The sequence below is a fragment of the Schistocerca piceifrons genome, chromosome 5 (assembly GCF_021461385.2).
Source record: "Schistocerca piceifrons isolate TAMUIC-IGC-003096 chromosome 5, iqSchPice1.1, whole genome shotgun sequence".
NCBI lineage: Eukaryota > Metazoa > Arthropoda > Insecta > Orthoptera > Acrididae > Schistocerca > Schistocerca piceifrons.
The window spans coordinates 647812233-647835554 of NC_060142.1; positions in this window are offsets into that span (position 1 = coordinate 647812233).

Here is a 23322-nt window from a genome sequence, read left to right on the forward strand (position 1 = left end):
TCATATAAAATCCACTGATATTAAACGCACAATAGGAGTTATATAAAGCATAGTTAATGAGTATTGTGTACACAAAGGCAATAGTCTCTGTTACTGAATGTTTAAACAGAATTAACGGTTTCTTTCTGTGAGGAAGGTACTGACGCTAACAATATTCGCGAAAAGTATTTGAGATAAAATGGATTTAAATTAGGTCACCATGCATACGCTTGATAGAAAATTCAAAATGAAATTATACTCAAGGACTAGAGTCATAAGATGTCTTCACTAGCTACCCTATTATACGCTTTTAACGTATAAGAATGCTCATTAACGTTAAACTACAATTACTCCTTTCTTCATGTGGAAGGCTCTAAAGGGAATATCATTAACCCTTCATGTAGCGAAAACTCTAAAGATGTGTAAGTAAATTTCAGAACAGATATAGAGGTCAACGTTCCCTGAAAGCATGTCTTTGTTGAAAAATATAATCGTAGAATGAACCACCCTTTTAGCACAGAACTGAGCTGAAAGGTTAATAAGATAAGGTGAAACTGAGGACTGCTAGCGAACAGGAGAACATACAACAGAAAAAGTAAAAGTGTACTGGAACCTTTGAGAAAATCTCACGTTGTTAGCAACAAAACTGGGCTACACAGTCTTCAAGCTAAAAACTTGCACAGGCGGGAATAGAACTCACGCACTGAGGGTTCAGTGCAAACTAATTATGTATATATAGATATTTCATTCATTCCGGGCATCGAGCATCTCGCAAAATTTTGTCTGTTATCGACATTGATACTGGGAAGATATCGGTTCCTGGGATTTCAACGCTTTCGAGAATGTCTTAATTTCAAGTTTGAAGTCGGATAACTAATGAGGAAAGACACATTTTTTCCCTGTGGTACATTTAGAAATGAACAATTTTCTGATTCTTTGCCTTTACTTCTACTGTGAAACCTTTTTCCTTGACAAATTTCATTGTTCTACGTCAAGGGGAAGTACTCTATAATATATGAGTTCGCGAGTGTCTAAATATGTGACGTAAACGACCGTATCTTTTCGTCGCATTGACCTAGAACCTTATATTTATCATACCGCCAAAGGTCTACAGGACTTGGTATATGACATAAATTTCAAATTGATAGTTTTACCCTTTCCTGTGAAAAACGGGGCTTATCTTACGGACCGACAGATAGATAACAAACGATGAATGTTTTTGTCGTGTGATATAATTATAGATTCACAGTTTACGGATTTTTTTTTCTTTTGGTTATAATGTGAAACTTAGCTTCTCGCCAAATTTCATGATTTTACGTCAAAAGGAAGTACCCTATAGCTATCAAATTATATGACATAAATAGCCGTATCTTTTGATTTCACTGACTTGGAAGTTTACGTTTATTATACCGCCAAGGGCCATAGCCCTTAGTATGTAGCATAAATTTCTACCTGATACGTCACCCTGTTGCTGCGAAAGAGGATTTTGGACAATCGGACAAACTGACGGGCTATATGGTGATTCCATATACGTTCCGCTTTTACCGACTAAGTTACGGAGTCCGAAAAATGGTCAGTGAAACTAATTAGATGTAAGGAAAACAAACCAGTATACTTTACCCCACAACTTATTATCGACATATAGCAGAGGCTGCCAGATAATAAAACTGTAAAACCTACTTGCTAGCAGGATTTTAGCGAACGAAGGGATCCTGCAGCGAGAGGAGGCTGTTCTTATCTTCTATCCGCCCCTCCCGTGACAAGGACACAGGTAGAATGAGTATGAGGCAATGACGCATTACAAAACTCACGGTATTATGAGTTACCATACAATAGCTAGTAGGCGCAAGGTATGGTCCAAATGTGAAACCCAAGAATACCATCGGGCCGGCCGAAGTGGCCGTGCGGTTAAAGGCGCTGCAGTCTGGAACCGCAAGATCGCTACGGTCGCAGGTTCGAATCCTGCATCGGGCATGGATGTTTGTGATGTCCTTAGGTTAGTTAGGTTTAACTAGTTCTAAGTTCTAGGGGACTAATGACCTCAGCAGTTGAGTCCCATAGTGCTCAGAGCCAATACCATCGGAGTGGTAAGAAAAATTTGGTTTAAAGCCATGGTGACAACGAGGATGAGCGTGGAACTCGTCAGCATACTTTTCAAAGGACTCATCATGGCATTCGACTTAATCGATTTATGGAACCCAAGGAAAATGTAAAATCAGATAATTGTAGGAGTGCTATATCACCCTACTCCCTAATGAGAATCCAACAGCTTAACTATTGTGCAGAGCCTTTCAGTGGCACAGTGCACATTGCGTGTGTGTGATGTCCTTAGGTTAGTTAGGTGTAAGTAGTTCTAAGTTCTAGGGGACTGATGACCACAGATGTTAGAACCATTTTACCACTTCTTTTTTTTCATACCGCTTCACATCTAACTAAATAAGCACATGAATCACTGTTTTCCTCTTCAGAACGTTAATGTTTCTTCCTGCTTTAAAGTATCTCTACACAAAAATGTTAGAGGCATTAAATAAACAGAAAAGTATTTGCTCGTGCTTGTGCTATCATTTGTCGAAAAACTTGATTCTTATAAGACAATATCCGATCATAAGTATCCGGGTACCATTAGTTATTACGGGAATGACCACTAGATGTCACTAGAGGGAACGAGTATAAAAGGTGGCAGGGAGTATGGAGTTTTCAGCGGGAGTAAGAAGGGGACAGGGAGTATTGAGTTTTCAGCAGAGAAGCAGTAACAAGAGAATAAGGACAGCTCAGATCATTGAACGTGGACTGTTCTTTGGAAGTAACTCTTGGGAAAAAATAGGAAAGAACGGATCGACTATTGATGATGTGACCGTGAACTGCGAATGCGAAAAAACAAACATAACTGAACCAAGACCAGGCAGGCTTTTGTACCGGCAGACAGGAATAGTCGACCTTAGGAAAGGCTGTTGTATTATTTCCATGGAATCAGCGGAAGGAATAACTCGTTTGCTACAAAGTACTATCGGTAGTCGAGGGAGTTTCAAAGAGTGGTATACAGTGATCAGGCAGGTCCCTATAATCCACACATTTCTTCAGTCAGTGCTAAGCGACCATCTCTAGTGGTTTAAACAGCGTCGCCACTGGACATTGGATGTCTGTGCACGAGTGATTCGGAGTGAAGACGCACGGTACACCCTGTGGCAATGTGATGAAAGGATTTGGATTTGGCGAATACGTGCAGAACGTTACCTGCTATGAAGGGTACTGACAAGATTGAAATACAGACGAGGTGGTGTTACGGTATGGCAGTGTTTGTCGCGGTGAAGCTGTGGTCCGATTACTGCACTTAAGAGGGCGCTAAATGCGGAAAGAGATGAACACATTTTGCAGCTCCGTGCGTTGCGGACTGTAGAGGAATGGTTCGGGACGATGATCTTTTATATCGGTATGACAATGTACGTTGTCGTAAGGTAGCATCTGTAAGGCAATGGTCTGAGGACAATACCATTTCTCAAAGGACTCTCAAAGCCTCTCTCCAAATAACGTCACAGGCCTCGTGAACACGCTGCTGAAGGATCTGCGCACCAGGAACTCGTTCAGCATACACGACGCTCTTCAGATGCCCCCAGGGCTAACAATCCAGGTGCCTTAAATCCGGTGACCAAGCAGGCCATGCTAAAGAGCATCCGCTTTCCACCCAACTCGCGAGGAAGCTGTTATTGAAGTGCCGGCGAACTATAATGCGCAGAGTTTTGCTCCGTCAAGCAGAAATCACGTACCCTGTCATATTGCGAAAATAATACTGTCAAGCAGCCGGTCCAAATATGTGGTCGCCAAGAATCCCTGCCAACACACTGATGCTGAACCGTTGTTGATGAGACGCCTGAGACATTCTACAAGGATTGTCTGTAGCCCACAGATGAAGATCATGCGGACTGATGATTCCAGTTCTGGTGAAGGTTACATCGTCGGTAAAGAGAAGTGATGACGAAAATCCCATAATTATGATGGTCTGGTGCAAAAACCGATGACAAAATCCAAGACGTAGAGGGAAATCCGCTGTTGGAATTCATTGCACTCGTTGCAGGTGATAGGGATAGTGGTGATGGTCGTGCAGGATACACGTAATTGCATTGTCGCTTACACCATGTTGGCGGGCCACTTGGCAGGACCTTTTACTAGGGTTTGTCTCAATACCTGTAGAATCCGGTCCTCCAAATCTGGTTCAAGCATAGTCCGCCGCCTCTCCGCATATTTGTCTGTCTGAAAGAACCCATGATCACACAAACGCTCAAAATGGGCATAAAATGTTGTGTGATGTGGTTGGTATGTTTGAGAGTACCTGTTTTGGAATAGCCGTGCTGCCTCTAGACCGTTTCCATGCGCTTGGCCGTACACAAACACCATCTCGGTTTGTTCCCAACGCGTATGCCGAACCAGTGTGCTGCTTACAGTACGCTGTGTCAGTCATACAGTCTGCGACACACAGAGAACACAGGCCAGAGGAGCTTTCATTCGTCAGCACCACCTACCGTGGCAACGATGTATTTCCGTTCATAGGATACTTACTCCTCCATTTCTAGTTAGCAATCCATCCACGCAATTTGTAGGTTTTAATAATGTTCACCCTGTATAATTGGAAATATTTCAGAGTGCGGTTACATTCATCCTGAACTTTAACGTCAGGTCGTGTTGCCATGTTGCATGAAATGATGGCATGTGTCACGTTAAAACACCTCACATCACGTATCATACTACTTTGGTTTGGGTTGGTTGATGCGGGGGAGGGGGACCAAACAGCGAGGTCATCGGTCCCATCGGTTTAGGGAAGGACGGAGAAGGAAATCGACTGTGCCCTTTGAAAGGAACTTTCACGGCATTTGCCTGAAGCGATTTAGGAAACTCACGGAAAATTTAAGTCAGGATGAATGGACGCGGATTTGAACCGTCGTCCTCCCGAACGCAAGTCTAGTGCCTCTGCACCACTGTCCTCGGTTGTTACTTAACTAGAGACGATGTATTTTATCGTATGGAATGTGTACTAATACTAACTACACTACTGGCCATTAAAACTGCTACACAACGAAGATAACGTGCTATAGACGCGAAATTTAACCGACAGGAAGAAGATGCTGTGACATGGAAATGATCAGGTTTCAGAGCATTCACACACGGCTAGCACCAGTGGCGACACCTACAACTTGCTGATACGAGGAAAGTTTCCAACCGATTTCTCAACACAAACAGCAGTTGACCGGCGTTGCCTGGTGAAACGATGTTGTGATGCCTCGTGTAACGAGGAGAAATGCGTACCATCACGTTTCGGAATTTGATAAAGGTCGGATTATAGCCTATCGCAACTGCGGTTTATCGTATCGCGACATTGCTGCTCGCGTTGATCGAGATCCAATGACTGGAATCGGTGGGTTCAGGAGGGTAATACGGAACACCGTGCTGGATTCCAACGGCCTCGTATCACTAGCAGTCGAGATGACAGCCATCTTATCCGCATGGCTGCAACGGAACGTGCAGCCACGTCTCGATCCCTGAGTCTACAGATGGGGACGTTTGCAAGACAACAACCACCTGCACGAACAGTTCGACGACGTTTGCATCAGTACAGACTATCAGCTCGGCGACCATGGCTGCGGTTACCCTTGACGCTGCATCACAGACAGGAGCGAATGCGATGGTGTACTCAACGACGAACCTGGGTGCACGAATGGCAAAACGTCATTTTTTCGGATGAATCCAGGTTCTGTTTACAGCATCATGATAGTCGCATCCGTGTTTGGCGAGATCGTGGTGAACGCACATTAGAAGCGTGTATTAGTCATCGCCATACTGGCGTATTACCCGGCGTGATGGTATGGGAGGCCATTGGTTACACCTCTTGTAGGCATTGCCAGCACTTTGAACGGTGGACGATACATTTCAGATGTGGCTCTACCCTTCATTCGATCCCAGCGAAACGCTACATCCCATCAGGATAATGCACTACCTCATGTTGCAGGTCCTGTACGGGCCTTTCTGGATACAGAAAATGTTCGACTGCTGTCCTGGCCAGCACGTTCTCCAAATCTCTCACCAACTGAAAGGTTCTGGTCAATGGTGGCCGAGCAATGGCTCGTGACAAAACGCAGTTACTACTCTCAATGAACTGTGGTATCGTGTTGAAGCTGCATGGGCAGCTGTACCTGTACACGCCATCCAAGCTCTGTTTGACTGAATGCCCAGGCGTATCAAGGCCGTTATTAAGGCCAGAGGTGGTTGTTATGGGTACTGATTCCTCAGGATCTGTGCCCCCAAATTGCGTGAAAATGTAATCACACGTCAGTTCTAGTATAATATATTTGTCCAATGAATACCCGTTTATCATCTGCATTTCTTCTTGGTGTAGAAACTTTAATGGCCAGTAGTGTAGTAAACCAGCACGAATACGTCAAGGTATTTTGATTTAAATTTCTCTGTAGCTGCCATATCACTCAAAAAGCTAGTTCCATTCTCTTTCATCCTCAGCTCGCACCCAGAACATATTCGCCTTCTTTTGTGCTACGACAGTATTATTTTTCAATCTGATATCATAGTGCGGAAAAAACTGGATGCTACCTGACCTATCCAAAACCTGGGAACACAAGCACTCACTTTTAGTGCCTTTTGCACAGCCAGAACGTGGACGTGGTTACTCGTGACTAGGCAGCTCCTGAGACACTGCGCGCTGCACTCCTGGTCGTCTGCTCCACCCGCGCGCCTGCAGAGGCAGTGACGCGGCTACCTGTTGCTGCCCGCTGGCGGCCCGGCGCTGGACGCGTGCAAATCCGCCTGCAAGAGGCGCGCGCACCAGCCATTGTCCGCCCCGGCGCCTCTACGTCTGGGCGCCGTGTCCTCGCGCCGCCTCGGGCGTCCGCCCGTACGTCCCAGGGAACGCCCCGGCAATTAAACTCTCCCCCTCTGCTCCGACGTCAGCAGTTAAGCTTACAAGGAGGCGTCAGACACTGTAACCCACCGATTTCCAGAACTTTGTTATACGAGTGAGGAAAGGAAGTCCAGAGAAAGCGTTTACGTAAAAACGCTTCCGTTTACGAAAAAAAAAAACAAGTTAAAAGTCATGTCGCAAGATCCGTTTCGACCAATGTGGAATCGTAAATCCACTTCAAAATAAGGAAGTTTTATTTATATGTTTCATGCAGACGATCTATTTTTTCCGAGAAATATAAAGTTCATTTCTAGATATACTACAGGGAAAAAGCCTTGCTAAAAGGAACTATGATCAAGTGGTATGCATTCATCATTCAGATTATTGTCAATATCCGCGAATGTGCAATAAAACCTGACTTATTCCATTTTCTACCATACTCTTGTACAAAATCGGCAACCGACATTGCTCATCGATTGCTGTCACTGAAGAGCGCGTGCAAAATATCGTCGCCGGTACACGCGCAACTGGCAGGACACGCTTAGGGTTCAAAAATGGTTGAAATGGCTGTGACAAGGGAACCTCCCTTTCGCAACCCCCTCAGATTTAGTTATAAGTTGGCACAGTGGATAGGCCTTGAAAAACTGAACACAGATCAATCGAGAAAACAGGAAGAAGTTCTGTGGATCTATGAAAAAAATAAGCAAATTATACAATCTGAGTAGTCCATGCGCAACATAGGCAACATCAAGGATACTGTGAACTCTGGAGCACCGTGGTCCCGTGGTTAGCGTGAGCAGCTGCGGAGCGAGTGGTCCTTGGTTCAAGTCTTCCTTCGCGTGAAAAGTTAGCTTTCTTTATTTTTCGCAAAGTTATGATCTGTTTGTTCCTTCATTGAGGTCTCTGTTCACTGTAATACGTTTAGTGTCTGTGTTTTGGTACCGCACTGCGAAACCGTGCGACTAGTAGACGAATGGACGTGCCTCTCCAATGGGAACCGAAAACATTTGATCGCAAGGTCATAGGTCAACCGATGCCTCCACAGGAAAACGCGTCTGATATATTCTATACGACACTGGTGACGGCATGTGCGTCACATGACAGGAATATGTTGAAGACCCACCTAACTTGTACACTTGGCGAATGGCTAAAAGATTCTCCTCCCTTGCCCGATTTAGGTTTTCTTGTGGATGTGATAATCACTCCCAAAAAAGTGATGAAAACATAAGAGAAGTTACCTCGCATCGGACGGACGGACGGACCGATAATAATTGTCTGAAAATAAATTAAACTTTTCATTCGAGGGAAGACGTGATCCAGGACCTTTAGTTCCGCAGCTGCTCACGCTAGCCACGGGACCACGACGCTCCTGAGCTCACAGTATCCTTGATGTTGCTTATGTTCCGCATGAACTACTCAGTTTGTATATTTTGCTTATTTTTTTCATAGTTCCACACAATTTCTTCCTGTTTTCTCGATTGATCTGTATTCAGTTTTTCAAGGTCTATCCACAGTACCAAATTAAAATTAAATATGAGGGGGGTGCGATGAGGAGGTTCCCTTGTGAGCACAATGAGGCTTAACTTCTCGGTCACAGAGGCCGGCTATGCTTAGGGAGAATGGTTAGGGGTGGTTGTTACAGGCAGGCACTGCAGTGGAAATACCGAGGATTGGAGGGGAAATGCTGCCATAAACTGAAGCTCACATTTTTGTATGTACTTTGTGCGGCCTCTCCACGCCCCCACCTGCGTGGTAACCGTTCAAAACACCTTTCGCCTCTGATCTGGTCAGCATTAAAAAAAATGGCTCTGAGCACTATGGGACTTAACTTCTGAGGTCATTAGTCTCCTAGAACTTAGAACTACTTAAACCTAACTAACCTAAGGACATCACACACATCCATGCCCGAGTCAGGATTCGAACCTGCGACCGTAGCGGTCGCGCGGTTCCAGACTGTAGCGCCTAGAAACGCTCTGCCACTCCGGCCGGTAGCATTTAAAAAGAACTCCGTTGAAAATACAGTGATTTATTCTCGCCTGACTTGTTAACCATTTGCAACTTTTAGAGAAGCGGTGTGAATGGTGAATTTTGAGAAAACCTACACAATTCTCCTCTTGCCATGTTAAAATTTACTTCATTTGTCGAACGACAACGAAGGTTACAAAATGTCACCACACTAACATTTTCTGCCGACACAACTGCGAGAGAATTCTGAAACATTAGTTTATGAAGTGAGAAACTGAGGAAAAGTAATGTCAGTAGCTTGCGACGGGGCGGTAAATAAAGAAGTGCGGTTGGAAAGTTCATACGAAGGTGCATATACAAATGTTATTTAAAAAATGTTATTCCAAATTTTGGCTCCCACGTAAGTCTCGATGGATGATTTCTACACTTAATGCATTGGATGGATGGATGGATGGAAAAGGTTGTATGGGCACACGACGGCACTTCGTGCATTAGTCCACTGTTCCATACCCGCGCATTAGTTATAGCTTTTGAATTAATATTCATGAGTACAGTTTATGCTAGGGAACAAAAATTAGGCGATTATTATAGCAAAATCAGTTTTTCACGACACAGTTCACTCACTATTTATTGGTGTTGTCCTTTTCTTTCACACAATGAAATTAGCACTGCTGAGGTGGTTTACGTTTTACTTCAATAATAATTTGACTCCGAGCCCCCAATAGCAGTAATATAGGCTGCTATATATGAAAATCACTCAATCAATTCGAACAGAACCACAAGTCCCACTGTCCTCTTTGTTACAGCAGTTTTGGCGAGAAATTACAGATCACCACATGTTCACTTATGCCGATGTATACCTCGTAGTTCGTACTCACATAAATAACCATAGCAGTTCCAGTTCACCAAATATATGCTTGCACACTTGCACAATTAAACAATACTCTGTGTCGAAATAAATCGGCGTGAAAAAAATTCTCAGACGACCACATGGGCCACTCTCATGTGGGCGTCGCTCGCCACCCACCCTCCAAAACGACTGACCAACGACTGACCCCTGGCCAAGATGGGCGCTCGCTTATATAGGCTCGGACGTCTAGCCCTCATTGTTATGCAAGTACAAATCTCACCAGTTTAGGATACAAATTTTGATACATACATCCCTCGACAGAAACAGGTACACCACGGGAACCGCGCTGAAAAGTACATCATATTTACTATGTTACATTAGTTTATAGGATTATCATATCGCCCGTAAATGAAGTTTTAGTTTTTGCAGAGATTCGCCACTTAGCGCAAATTTGTCTGTTTACATCTGTACTGCAAAGTTTTAACATACAACTGCATATAGCACCGTTTTTAGACGTAATCTATAGCGATCTACACATTGCGCTGTTCAAAATCGTCATATCTACAATAATTAATTAGTTGTGGGCGATAAATGTTAATAGTAATTTTCAAACAATGAAAACTGTTCCAAGTTAAGTGTATAGTATGACTCAACTAGTTTAAAATACGTGTGATGCCACTCAAAATATTATATAGTGCCGTTCTTTGCGTCATGAATTTTCTATTGAATTTTATGAACAATTTTCCGTCAAACTTTGTTTATTTCTCTTTACGGGATTAATTATTTATGTATCTTAACGTATGACTACGGCACTCGATCCACTATAACGAAACGTTTTTAATGAGTTCTCGCTCATCCCTGTAAGTTGTTATTTACTATTTTTTTAATCTTTCAGTATTCGTGATATTAACCGATTTTGAGGTTACTGTAACTTTTGCGTCTCGTGACTTGAAATAAAGATCGATCTTTCAGAAGGTGCATTTTGCTGACCACAATCCACTGCCGCATCGCTTTTCACCGTAAGTTACATAGTTTTTGCGTAATGCGCGAAAAACCAAACATTGCCCCAAGCTGCGGGCCACGTGGCCGCCCGGCGGCGGAGACCATCCCACCGACGATTGCAAATCTGGCGCGGGCGCGCCACGCGCTTCCGCGAATCGCGCACCATGTAGCGCGCTCGCTCTCCACAATGCAATCCTTACATACTAGAAATATTCATCTAGTAACGGGGGTTTGTACCGTCACAAGCTCATGAAAAAACATGTCCTGGGTACAAAATAAACGTAATACGTCTTGAATTCCGTTGTTCGCAAACCGATAGTTTTTCTCGTTTCACCGGCTATCAATGGCTCTTAAATATTAATTTCGTGCCTTAAAATAGGTTGTAGTTATCGGAATAACACGATAGATAGTGAAGTTTAGAATAGTAAACATGTGGCAAAATACTCTCCTCTCCGTGTCCTATCATTTGCTAAACCCTCTTTTCGATATCTCAAACAGTTTATGAAATATCAGGATTCTTGTGGATATTTCAATCTGATTTTATCGCTGGCGCGGCGTGATCGCAAATAAGTGTGTTACATTAGATCAATTTGATGACAGATGGAGACCACCCCGACCCAAGTCTAAAGGAAAATTCAATATGTTAGCTAAATTCCTTACGCATCAACATATTATTTAACATGCACCAATCACAAAATTATAGTTACCCCTATTTTTCACAGCAAACTTTTTCGAATTCCACGAAGTATGTTACTTCCACGTAAATATTACAATAACCATCACCATTAAGGTAATCTTGACACATCATAATGAACATGACGTATCAAGCTATATGTAACGCAAAAATAAAATTATTTTATCCAATAATTTCCGTAGAATCGGCTTATAAAAATTGCAGGGCATGTGCCTCGATTCTATCATCGCTATTCGGCCGAAAGATGGAGAAACACTGTCGGCCTCATCTTCTGAACGAACAAATGAACTCGCTCAACGCTTTGGACGAAAACTGATCACTGCGCATGAACCACCGTATCCTGTGCGGACGCTACGCTTTGAACGCTTGGATATTAACCGCCAAGATAAATTCATTTATAAACATGAACCTGCAGAACTTTCCAGTGGATACAGTGGTGTACTGACAAGTGGATCTCCCCATTGCAGCTGCACCCCCCCCCCCCCCCCCAACCACCACTCGCAGATTTAGTGGTACAATGGGGAGTTTCCCTTGTGAGATATCGCTCAAAAAGAGTTTGCGACATTTGCTACCAGATGTACTGTGGGCGTCCGTTTACAGTAGGAACGTCACTGCGTGCAAACTAGTCACGCTACTTGCGAGAATCACGTCCCGTGGAGCGGCAGCGCCACCAGGAATAGAGATGTGCGCTTGAATAACAGTGCACGAGCATAAGTTACCAGTTGCAAGTTGTAGGTCAGTCGGAGACTTGCTGTGCACTTATTGCAGATCGTTCGTCGTGTCTTCAAGTCATCGAGTTAAATAGAAACAGTGGCCGATAGATAGACAGTGATTAGTCTTCATTAGAAACAGAACTGTAATTAGAATTCCAGTGTATGCACAGAGACCGCCTGCCTAGAGATTTAACTGCGTACCGTTAGTTTGGAAGTGTTCTTCAAATAGTACCTCAACAAAGAAGATTATTCTTATTCCGAATTCAATTCAGAGAGCATTATTTAGTTTGTGTTAATGGTATTATAGTCAACGCAGGACAGATAGACTAAACCAGCATTCTACAATTTCTGTAGCCAGCGTCACCAATATTACTATTCACTATCGTGTGCTACTTTCAGTATATGTGTGCTGCCCTATGCATCCCTCTTACCAGTACACCTTTTTTTTAGTCTTTTTCAGAGGCACCGTCTTTTTCATCAACGTGGACGCAACTAATACACAACAGATGCTGGGAGAAAAATATCAGCGTACAGGGAAACGACTTTTCTGCAAGGTTGCTGCGGCTGACGCGTTTACTACTATCACTGTTTCTATTGAATACAAAACGACGTGCTGAATACTTACCAAAACACAAAAAAATAATGAGCCTTTAATTTTCTTGAGCCGGCCGAAGTGGCCGTGCGGTTAAAGGCGCTGCAGTCTGGAACCGCAAGACCGCTACGGTCGCAGGTTCGAATCCTGCCTCGGGCATGGATGTTTGTGATGTCCTTAGGTTAGTTAGGTTTAACTATTTCTAAGTTCTAGGGGACTAATGACCTCAGCAGTTGAGTCCCATAGTGCTCAGAGCCATTTGAACCATTTTTTTTTTTAATTTTCTTGAAACCTTCGGTTCTATCGCCAAACAATAAAAACTACTCTATCGCCAAAGAGTAAAAACTACAGCTAAAACAACAATTAGAACACAGGCGTATTGGTGCTCACTGATGTCAACCACTTGACCACCAAATCAGTTAACACAAGCTTTCCTCAAAAATCATATTTGCAACTGATATAAATCACAAATTCTTAGATTCTGTAGGGCTATGTCGTATCGCCATTTCTGAAAGTATTTGTATGGAGTATAGCCATGTATGGAAGTGAAGCATGGACGATAAACATTTTAAATAAGAAGAGAATAGAAGCATTTGAAATGTGATGCTACAGAAGAATGCTGAAGATTAGATTCGTAGATCCCGTAATTAATGAAGAGGTACTGAACATAACGGAGGAGACAAGAAATTTGTGGCACAACTTGATTGAATGGAATAATCGGTTGATAGGATACATTCTGAGTCACCAAGGGAGTATCTATTTAGTAGTGGAGCAAAGTGTGGGGAGTAAAAATTGTAGAGGGAGATTAAGACACAAATAGAGTAAGCAGATTCAGAAACAACTAGGCTGCAGCAGTTATTCGGTGAAGAAGACCCTTGCACAAGACAGAGCAGTGTGGAAATGAGTGTGGTGTGCTGCTCTTGAGACCACAGAGGTCACGAGAAACAGATTCTGTGGTCCTGCACATCCTGGACATGTAACCTACATTGTTAGACATCGAAAGGTCGGTACAAAAGTGGTTTCATTTCAAAATACAGCCCGACCTGGCGTTATACTCGTACCTGTCTGGCGTTTCCCTTCACACGAGGGTCAGTGGCCTACTACGTGACCCTAATTGTCCATGAAGTCCCATTTGCCTTCACAGTGGCTTCTCATTTATGCATTGGAAACTGTACACCGATGTGACTCAAGTCGTGGGACAGCGATATGCATACATACAGATGGCGGTAGCATTGCTTACACAACATATAAAACGGCGGTGCATTGGCGGAGCTATCGTTTCTTCTCAGGTGAGTCATATGACAATGGTTCAGACGTTATTAAGCCCACACGATGGTAACTGACAGACTCAACATGGAATGGTAGCTGGGGCTACACGCATGAGGCATTCCAGTTAGGAAACTGTTAGAGAATTCAATATTCCAAAATCCACGGTGTCAATTTAAGGCATTACCATTCATAACGGACAACATGCCAGCTGACGGTGTTCACTTAACGACCTAGATCAGCAGCGTTTGCGTAGACTTATCTGTTCTGACAGAGAAGCAACACTGCATGTAATAATCGTAGAAATCACTGTGTGACGTAAGACTAACGTATCCGTTAGGACAATGCGGTGAAATTTTGCGTTAATGGGCTATGACAGCTGACGACCGATGTGAGTGCCTTTGCTAACAGAACGACACCGCCTGCAGCGCCTCTCCTGGTCTCGTGACAGTATCGGTTGGACCTTAGATGGCTGGAAAACCGAGGCCTGGTCAGATGAGTCCCGATTTTTGTTGGTAATGGCTGATAGTATGGCTTGAGGGTGGCCCAGACAAGACGAAGCAATGGAACCAAGATGTCAACAAGACAGTTTACAAGCTGGTGGTGGCTCTATAATGGTGGGGGCTATGTTTATATGGAATGGAGTGGGTCCTCTGGGTCCAACTGAACCGATCATTGACAGGAAATGATTACGTTCGGCTACTTGGTGACCATTTGCAGCCATTCATGGACATCATGTTCCGAAACAACTAAGAAGTCTTTACGGATGAAAAAGAGCTATGTCATCAAGACACAACTGTTGAAGAACGTTCTGGAGAACTCACCCAGATCGCCCAACATGAATCTCATAGAACATTTGTTGGACATTGGGATTCATCTATAATATGTTGTAGTTAAGTACTGACCATCACAGGTACTGCTTCACATTTCGCTATCCAATGCGCATTACTTTATTCTTATAAGCTTGACTCTTCCTTCTGAGTTTTATATACGATACGGGACAGTTTGGTTAAAACAGCCTCTATTACACTGCAGATGTGATATGTGCAAATAAAACTTCAAGTCTTTGAAGTGTTCTAACCGTCACACCTAGTAAAAAACGAATCCTCTATCATAACGTTTGATTTTGATTTTTTCTAAAGTGGAAACATAGTCGTTTGGGCCCCAACTAGTGTGCGAAAGGTCATGTAAATTGACCATAGTCGTTTGGGCCCCAACTAGTCAGCCAAAGATCATGTAAAGCGGTGTGTCACGTGGTCTAGTTAGTCAACTGACACAGGAGACATCTGATATGAATGTAAAGCTGACCGCACATATTACGAAATCCATCTGGGAACGTTAGGCAACGGTGAAACCTGTAAGGCCATTGAACTGGCTACAGTATTCCGTTATCAGCATTGCTGCCTTTCCATTTCGTCAAGGTACTTAACCACATTTCTCACAAGTCGTGTCATGACTGTGAATCAATGTCTAAAACTTTTTTAGAATTTCATTTTGAGCGCTGAGGTTCAAATGCAGACAGCATGATTTATTCCCCAAATTCCACTAGTAACCTAAAATGATCCAACACTACATACACATATCCTTCACTATATACGAGGGTTATTCAGAAAGTAAGGAACGACAGGTCGCGAAGTGGAAACCACAGTGAAAATCAAAACTGTTTTATTTGCAACAGTTAGCTACAATTTCCAGCTACTTATCTCCATAGTCGCCGATCCGACTTAGACGTTTGTAGTAGCGTTGTACCAACTTTCCGATACCATCGTTACAGAAGGCAGCCACCAGTGCTTTCCACTAACTCTCTACGCTGGCCTACAACACGTTGTCTGTTCCAAAATGTTGTCTTCATAACCAGCGGTTCATGTGAGCAGAGATGAAACTCAGAGGAGTAATCCAACAATTCCAATTGAAAACAAATGTCATACGAAAAACGTGATAAACACTTAGACTTGTCTGAGTAAAACGATTTTGGGTACTACGTCGCATCATTATGGAACACTAAAACAACTAATCTGCTGTAATTTCGACCGAGTTCATAGTGGCATTCTTCAGGGCGTCGTAGACTAATCTCTGGCCGAAACCGATCGTGCTGATAATTACGTTTATGAAATTAGAAATGTGACTTACTCGAAGCACATAATAACACATGCACATAACGTACGTTCCAATGTGAATAAGAAACTGGACAAATAATAAAGATATCTGTAATCATTTGTCCAGTTAAAATACGGTATACCGTAACATTTATTACTTCTTGATCTATCCACATTAAATATTATCTACTTCGAAAATTTCTCTTATTATCCATTATAAACAAATGTTCGTTAAAATACACCTCTTTCTTGGTCACAACCGTCATTTTAATCACACTATCCACATACTCCTTACTTCGGCTAAGTATTGGGCCAACTGTCCCAGAATCCAATGCAGTTCAACTACTTTGAACTGGCTTTATTAATATTGTCTTAATCTTCCGGAAATCCTGTCTTCTTCATTAACTCAGCGCTGCCCCATAGTAGCAAATATTCTCCAGTAATGTCATGGCTATAGCCTACACCCTTTATCACCATGATCCCAAACTCAGTTCTCACACCGACGGAACATTGCTCCTAATTTATTTACTTATTTGGCCTGATCAGATTAGGGACTTCAGTCTATAACTTATATTAGACTAGGGGTTCACACATATAGCATTTTTGACGTCATAGTTAGCTAAGGAGTAACAACATTTGTAAAATGACAGTAATGAAATAACATTACTAGAGTTACAGACAATTTTGACGTATGTGGAGACTATTTGAATATGTGGTACTGACTAAGAACTAATAAATTCAATACGAACACTATTACTACTACTGCTGCTTCATTACTGCTATTATTGTTGCTAATAATAACAAAAATTACAGGGATCGTGGCAGATAGAAGGTGTATTTACATGTGTACAAAAGTGAGATTTTCTGACAAAGCGCGTTCTGAGGGAGAGAAATTTAGGCAGAATGTACTAGTTAAGAGCAGTGAGAAGTAAGGAAGATCTCGTTGTAAACAAGGATATAACAGGCTACAGAATGCGCACAAAGACAGATAAAATTGTTGTTGATTCAGTATATAGGTTGTTAATTGTCTCTTGAAGCTGTAGATATTATCGTTTTCTGATATAATGAGGACGGTTATTGCAGAATAGGGTTCCTGCTACTGAAAAAGACTTCGAGGAAGCGGCTGAATGATGGAGAGAAAGAGAACGAATTTTGCTGTGATGGGAGGTCTAGGAGAGACATGAGGGATGGTGTATGTTTATAAGACAGCGAAGGAGATAGACTGTATGAGAATCTTTGCGCTTGTTTGCACATAGACGGGATAACTGTGTGAAATATGGCGAAATATCATCGAAGAGTCGAACATTACAGATATGGCGAATGCAGGTGTTCGTCGCCAATTCCAGGTACCATGAGTTTTCCTTAGACAGGACGTCCAGGATAATATCGCTTTAATCAAGAACTGAACGTATAGCCGTTTGGGCAAGTTTTCTTTTTCTAGGTCCAGAAATAAGACCTTTTTATATTTTTGGATTGCGTGGAGAGATGCTGAATTCCTTTTACACATTGCTGCTGTGTGTGCGGCCCAATTTAATTTTTCGTCGATTATTAGTCCTAGACTCTTTGCTGAGGGGTAAATTTGGATTTTTGTTCCATTTAGGATTAAAGGTGGCAGTGATTTCCAACATTTTGGTTCAAAGAGCCTGGAATGACCAGCCAGGACACCTTTCGTTTTGCATGGGTTTGTGCTTTTAACCCAATGTTTTGTGCCCATTGAAACGATGTGCACAGGCCTTTATTGACATTCTCGATAGCTGTCTTCATGGTTACTGGTTTTGCACTTAGATGCAGCTTGAGGCATCAACATACATGTCATATGTAATTGGCAGTAGTGCGGATGCGATGACATTTTTGACAGACAATGCAAAGAATAAGCATCCTAATACCGAATCCTGTGGGATACTTGGGTACTACCTGCCACGCTTGTGGCTTTATGGTGCTCGATATGATGCATTGCTGGACACATCAGTCACTAGCGAAACCGTTGCACTGATCTTAGAGAGAAATGCAGACTGCTAAGTTTGGCAATTAAAATGTCGAGGTCGCCATCGTGAAAGGCTTTGCTAAAGTCTAAGAAACACATGACAGTCGCCTCTTGGCTTCCCATCAGATGTTGTGTTGGAGTGTCTATGAAAAGACATTCATTTTGTTTATATGCATTGCTCTAGTAGGTTATTTAAAATTAAATATTTGGTTAGCCTGTCATGGACTAAATATTATAAGGGCTTGAACAGTGCCGGGAAAATGCGAAGAGGTAGGTAATCAGATTGCGCGTTGGCAATGGGCTGTTTTCGTGATGGCTTAATGTCTCTGTTTTCCAGCACCATGGAAAACAATTGTGGTGAAGGAGTGGTTGAAGATATCTTTTACAGTAGGTGGTAATAGGTTAGTAATAAGCTGCAACATTTTTAATGTAAGACCATCGTATCCAGTAGATGCTGATTTGATAGGCATGATATATTTTCAGATGATGTTGCCGGTAACACGCTCAGAAATTCTATATGGCTCCCGTCGTTTTTCCTCATGAAGTAATCAATAAGCGTCTGTTTCTTTTGCGGTTCAGTTGTTGTTGCAAGTAAGCGGAAGGACTGGTTCACGGACAACAGGATCAAAAGCAGGTTTTACTTTGCATATACGAAGACCATGCAAGTCTTTTCCATAGGACAGTTGGTCTGTGTCTGTTGTCTGTTAATTTATGAGCATGCCTAAGTTTGGCACTTCTCACTGCTTGAGTGTGCCTGTTCAGGTCCTGATGGTAAGAAGCATGAATTTCTGGTGTAGAGAGTGGTTTGTATGCTCGATGTGCAGGATCTCAGAGATTCATTAGGTGTTTTATTTCATCACTTACACAAGATACTGGTTCCCTTCTCATTTTTTCGGTCTTTAGGGGAGCATATTTGTCTTAGAGTTGAGCAAATTTGTTAGTAACTGCACGATGTTTGTAGTTTATGTTAGGGAAAGGAACAGAAGAAATCCTCCAAACTAATTCCTGAGCCTTATGTGCCACTCTTGTGTTTAAACCCTTTGTACTTATTGAAGCCTTGGACATTGTAGTGAATGTCTCATAAAGGTTACGTCATTGGCAGACATGCAAGATGCAAATGTTTCAGAGTAACAAACTGTTTGGGAATTTTGTTCCAAATATATCTATGAGAAGCCGGCCAAAGTGGCCGTGCAGTTCTAGGCGCTACAGTCTGGAGCCGGGCGACCGCTACGGTCGCAGGTTCGAATCCTGCCTCGGGCATGGATGTGAGTGTTGTGTTTAGGTTAGTTAGGTTTAATTGGTTATAAGTTCTAGGCGAGTGATGACCTCAGAAGTTAAGTCGCATAGTGCTCAGAGCCATTTGAGCCATATCTATGAGAGTGCTACTGCTGGATATCACAAGCTTGGGCGCGAGCTGAGGTACAGTCACAGTCAAAGAAGGAAGCGTACGCTTGATTTATCACGGGAGAGATTGCTGTACAGAACATTTGCATTAGTGGCATTGAGTGTAATTATATGGTCGTATGGTGATTCGGGAAGGTAGTTTTCAAACCGGGCAACTTGCCTACTTAGAAGGTCTGCAGAGGACACAGATTAGGTACTTTCTTTTTTATCTCTATGGAAAGACATTCATTTTGTTTATATGTATTAGTTTTGGATGTGAATAGCACGGTGGTTAAAAAATAAGATGGTATGTACGCCACTAATCCATCCTTTCGTCTGTTACATCTTCTGTCTATGTCTTGAAATATATGACGAAACTCGTGAGGCCGGCCTGGATGGCCGAGCGGTTCTAGGCGCTACAGTCTGGAACAGCGCTACGGTCGCAGGTTCGAATCCTGCCTCGGGCATGGATGTGTGTGATGTCCTTAGGTTAGTTGGGTTTAAGTAGTTCTAAGTTCTAGGGGACTGATGACCTCAACGTCAAGTCCCATAGTGCTCAGAGCCATTTGATATTGAAGCTCGTCAAGATGAGCTCCAAAGGCTCACTCCTACCCATACCTTGTTCCTCCACGTCTCAATAGTAGCATATCATTGCCTGAGTATGAGTTAGGTGTTTTCTTACATTCGGTAAACAGGGATCTCATCTCCCTATGGTGAAACAATGGTCTGCGGCGCTGTTCTCTTGTTACTACTTGTCCACGATCCACGCGTATTATATCGTTGAATTCTTCGTAGGCTCTTTCCAGTGCCAAAGGAACAGTACATATTTCCACTAAAAAATAATATCGGTGTCCTTATTCCACAGCTATAAAAGTTGAAAATTACATACTTATGTTAGAAAACTCGCCACATTTCCCGATCTAGGTGAACGAATGCTACATCTCGCTATATTTTGGGTGGTCGTTTTAGGTGCCTCATTTATCTACATGTTAACACAAAAAAACTCCTCCCAAAAGAAGCCTGTAGTTCCATCGGTACAGGCCGGCCGCCGTGACACCTTCAGCCCACAATCGACACTGGATGCAGATGTGGAGGGCCTTGTGGTCAACACACCGCTGTCCCGCCCGTATGTAAGTGTTTGAATTCCACTGATAACCAGGTTATCAGTCAGGCCGCCATTGATATGAATGAAAAAGACAATTGCACAATATAATGCAAGAAGTTGAAGCCATTGCGATGAAGAAAAGTCTGTATATTCAAAGAACTTTATTTTATTACGTATGGTATCCCACAAACATGTCGTTTGCACAGCTGTACTCTGTCCATTTCTGTCTAATGCCATTACATTCAATTTGCTCACCAGTTCGTATATTTTGAGTCATGTCCTTCTCCTTTCGCCACTCCATCTGGTACAACAATAAGTACGCATTCTCATCTTAGGCAACGTCACAACCACTAGATATTTCATCCTAATAGCTTCTGTACTGTTTGTTCAGTGCGAGTTTCCAGAGGGTGCCAGTGTTTCAAGCGAGTAGTTTATTCGTTCGTTTCCGTACAGCGTTAAGCACTACTGTAAAATCGGTAGATGAAGATAGTATCTATCATGCGGCTTCTCAGTTACGAAGTTATGGGAGCCATTCATGTAGAACTATGGTCCAGAACCGTACTTAATTTATCAAGCTATAAAATCCAACAGAACTCGTAAAATGTATACAATTCCAAAGTGAAATACCATTATTTCTACTGGTCTTTCAAAGACCATTTCAACTACAGATTTCGTCGTCCTAGAGTGGATACGTGTCGGATTTGTGAACAACTTAAATGTAAAGCGACAGTGAAACAAACATAGCTTGACAGATACAACCAGAAAAGGAACTTAAACTTCACAAATTAAGAGCAAAATCATTTTACAGTGGTGCGAAAAGATGCTAGGAACTAGTTAAAGGCGATGAGAAATTAACGGCAGAAATTATTACTTTCGACTGTAAGCAGAACATTTCAGTTTCACATATACCTGTCGGGAAGATGTTCTATTACAGGAAACCTGGAGTTTTAGTTTTTCGGATGCACAGGTTCTCTGTGACGATGATAATAGTCTTCATGTATGTGTATCATGAGACAACTGCTACGAATGGTCAAAATGTAGTTGTTTCTCTACTAACGAGTTCTATTGAAAATCGTATAGCTGGTATTGCAAGAAAACTGTATGTTTTCTCAGATGCTTGTATTGGCCAAAATTGGAACTGTACGTTGTTCATCTTTAGATCACTTTGGTGCACAATAGTTGCTTTTCCGTTGTAGCTACACGATATGTTTTCTTCACGCAGTCAATCTTACTTGTCATTGAATCGAAACTTCTCTACGACTGCTCTAAGAAAAAGAAAAGAAGATAGATTGTATACCCGTTCAAAATGGTATGACTTTTTATGTACTAGACTGACGAAGTTAGTGTTCAAAATGTGTCTTCAAAGTACATTTTTTTCGATTTTGGTAATCAATTCGCCGGCCGAAGTGGCCGTGCGGTTAAAGGCGCTGCAGTCTGGAACCGCAAGACCGCTACGGCCGCAGGTTCGAATCCTGCCTCGGGCATGGATGTTTGTGATGTCCTTAGGTTAGTTAGGTTTAACTAGTTCTAAGTTCTAGGGGACTAATGACCACAGCAGTTGAGTCCCATAGTGCTCAGAGCCATTTGAACCATTTTTTTAATCAATTCGATTTATTTTTAGAAAAAATTGAAATAAATCGGCTGTGATTTTATACAGAATATCTGAGTTCTCGGCAACATCAAAATTTGTAAAAGTACTTTCTCATTGCAGTGTCCTAGTTACATACGATTTCTCACTAGTAAAACCTGGTACGCTCCACACTTTGTCAGGTGTGCCCCCACCCTACTTTGACTCAGTACCAACAAAAGATACCAAGGCCAAAAATGTTGCAAAAATGCTAAAATTAATACCTTTAGAACGCCAGGATAGTGTCAAGATCATTGCTGAGCGATTTTGTGACAAACCAACACCGCAAGATTCAGAAAGTGGAGCACGCGACAGCAACTGATTTCAAAGTTGCATGTTATATCCATTTGCAAACTGCTGCAATGGATCCAGTGTGATGTCCTTACGTTAGTTAAGTTTAAGTAGTCTTATGTTCTAGGGGACTGATGACCTCAAAAGTTAAGTCCCATAGTTCTCAGAGCCATTTGAACCATTTTTTTTAATTTTTTGATCCAGCTTTGTTCAGTTATGCTTACTTGACAGTGTCAGTGTATAAAGAGATGAAACATGTACTTAATATTTATAGTGTATACTTATTCAAAATAGGGCCTTCCTCATGATTGCAAAAAGGCGTCTAGTTTTTATAACTGTAAAACTTTCTAAAATTCAAACATTTATTCTATCTATGTATATAATGGCATACAGAATCCGAATATACAAAAAAAAACTGCAAAATTACGCAATTTATAAAGTTTTCATTGTTTTTCTCAAAATGATTGCTGATGGACTAGTACTCATCTTGACCGCAATACTTCAATTACTTACTTTCAGTTGGAGAAGAAACTTTATTTAATGACCTGTTTCGAATGTTGTGAGATGACAACATTGCACCTGAACTTCTTTCCGGTGACGGGGAGTTTCCAAAACATTAAAATAGAAGCACTGAACAGTGTTGTAGCCTACTGTCGGTACGTTTGCCCTTAGACAAGATTGACCAATGTGAACACCTGCTGTAAACACATTGCCGTGGCAGAATCGAAGTCCTGGACCTTCCTCATCAGTCTGTGTGTGACAAGCGAATGAGGGCAACGGTAGTTACAGCGCTGACGTTAGTAGGGCGCAATTATTCAGACGCGGCGGCAGTCAGCAGGGGTGATTTCGAATCGTCCGACAGCGACATACGGGG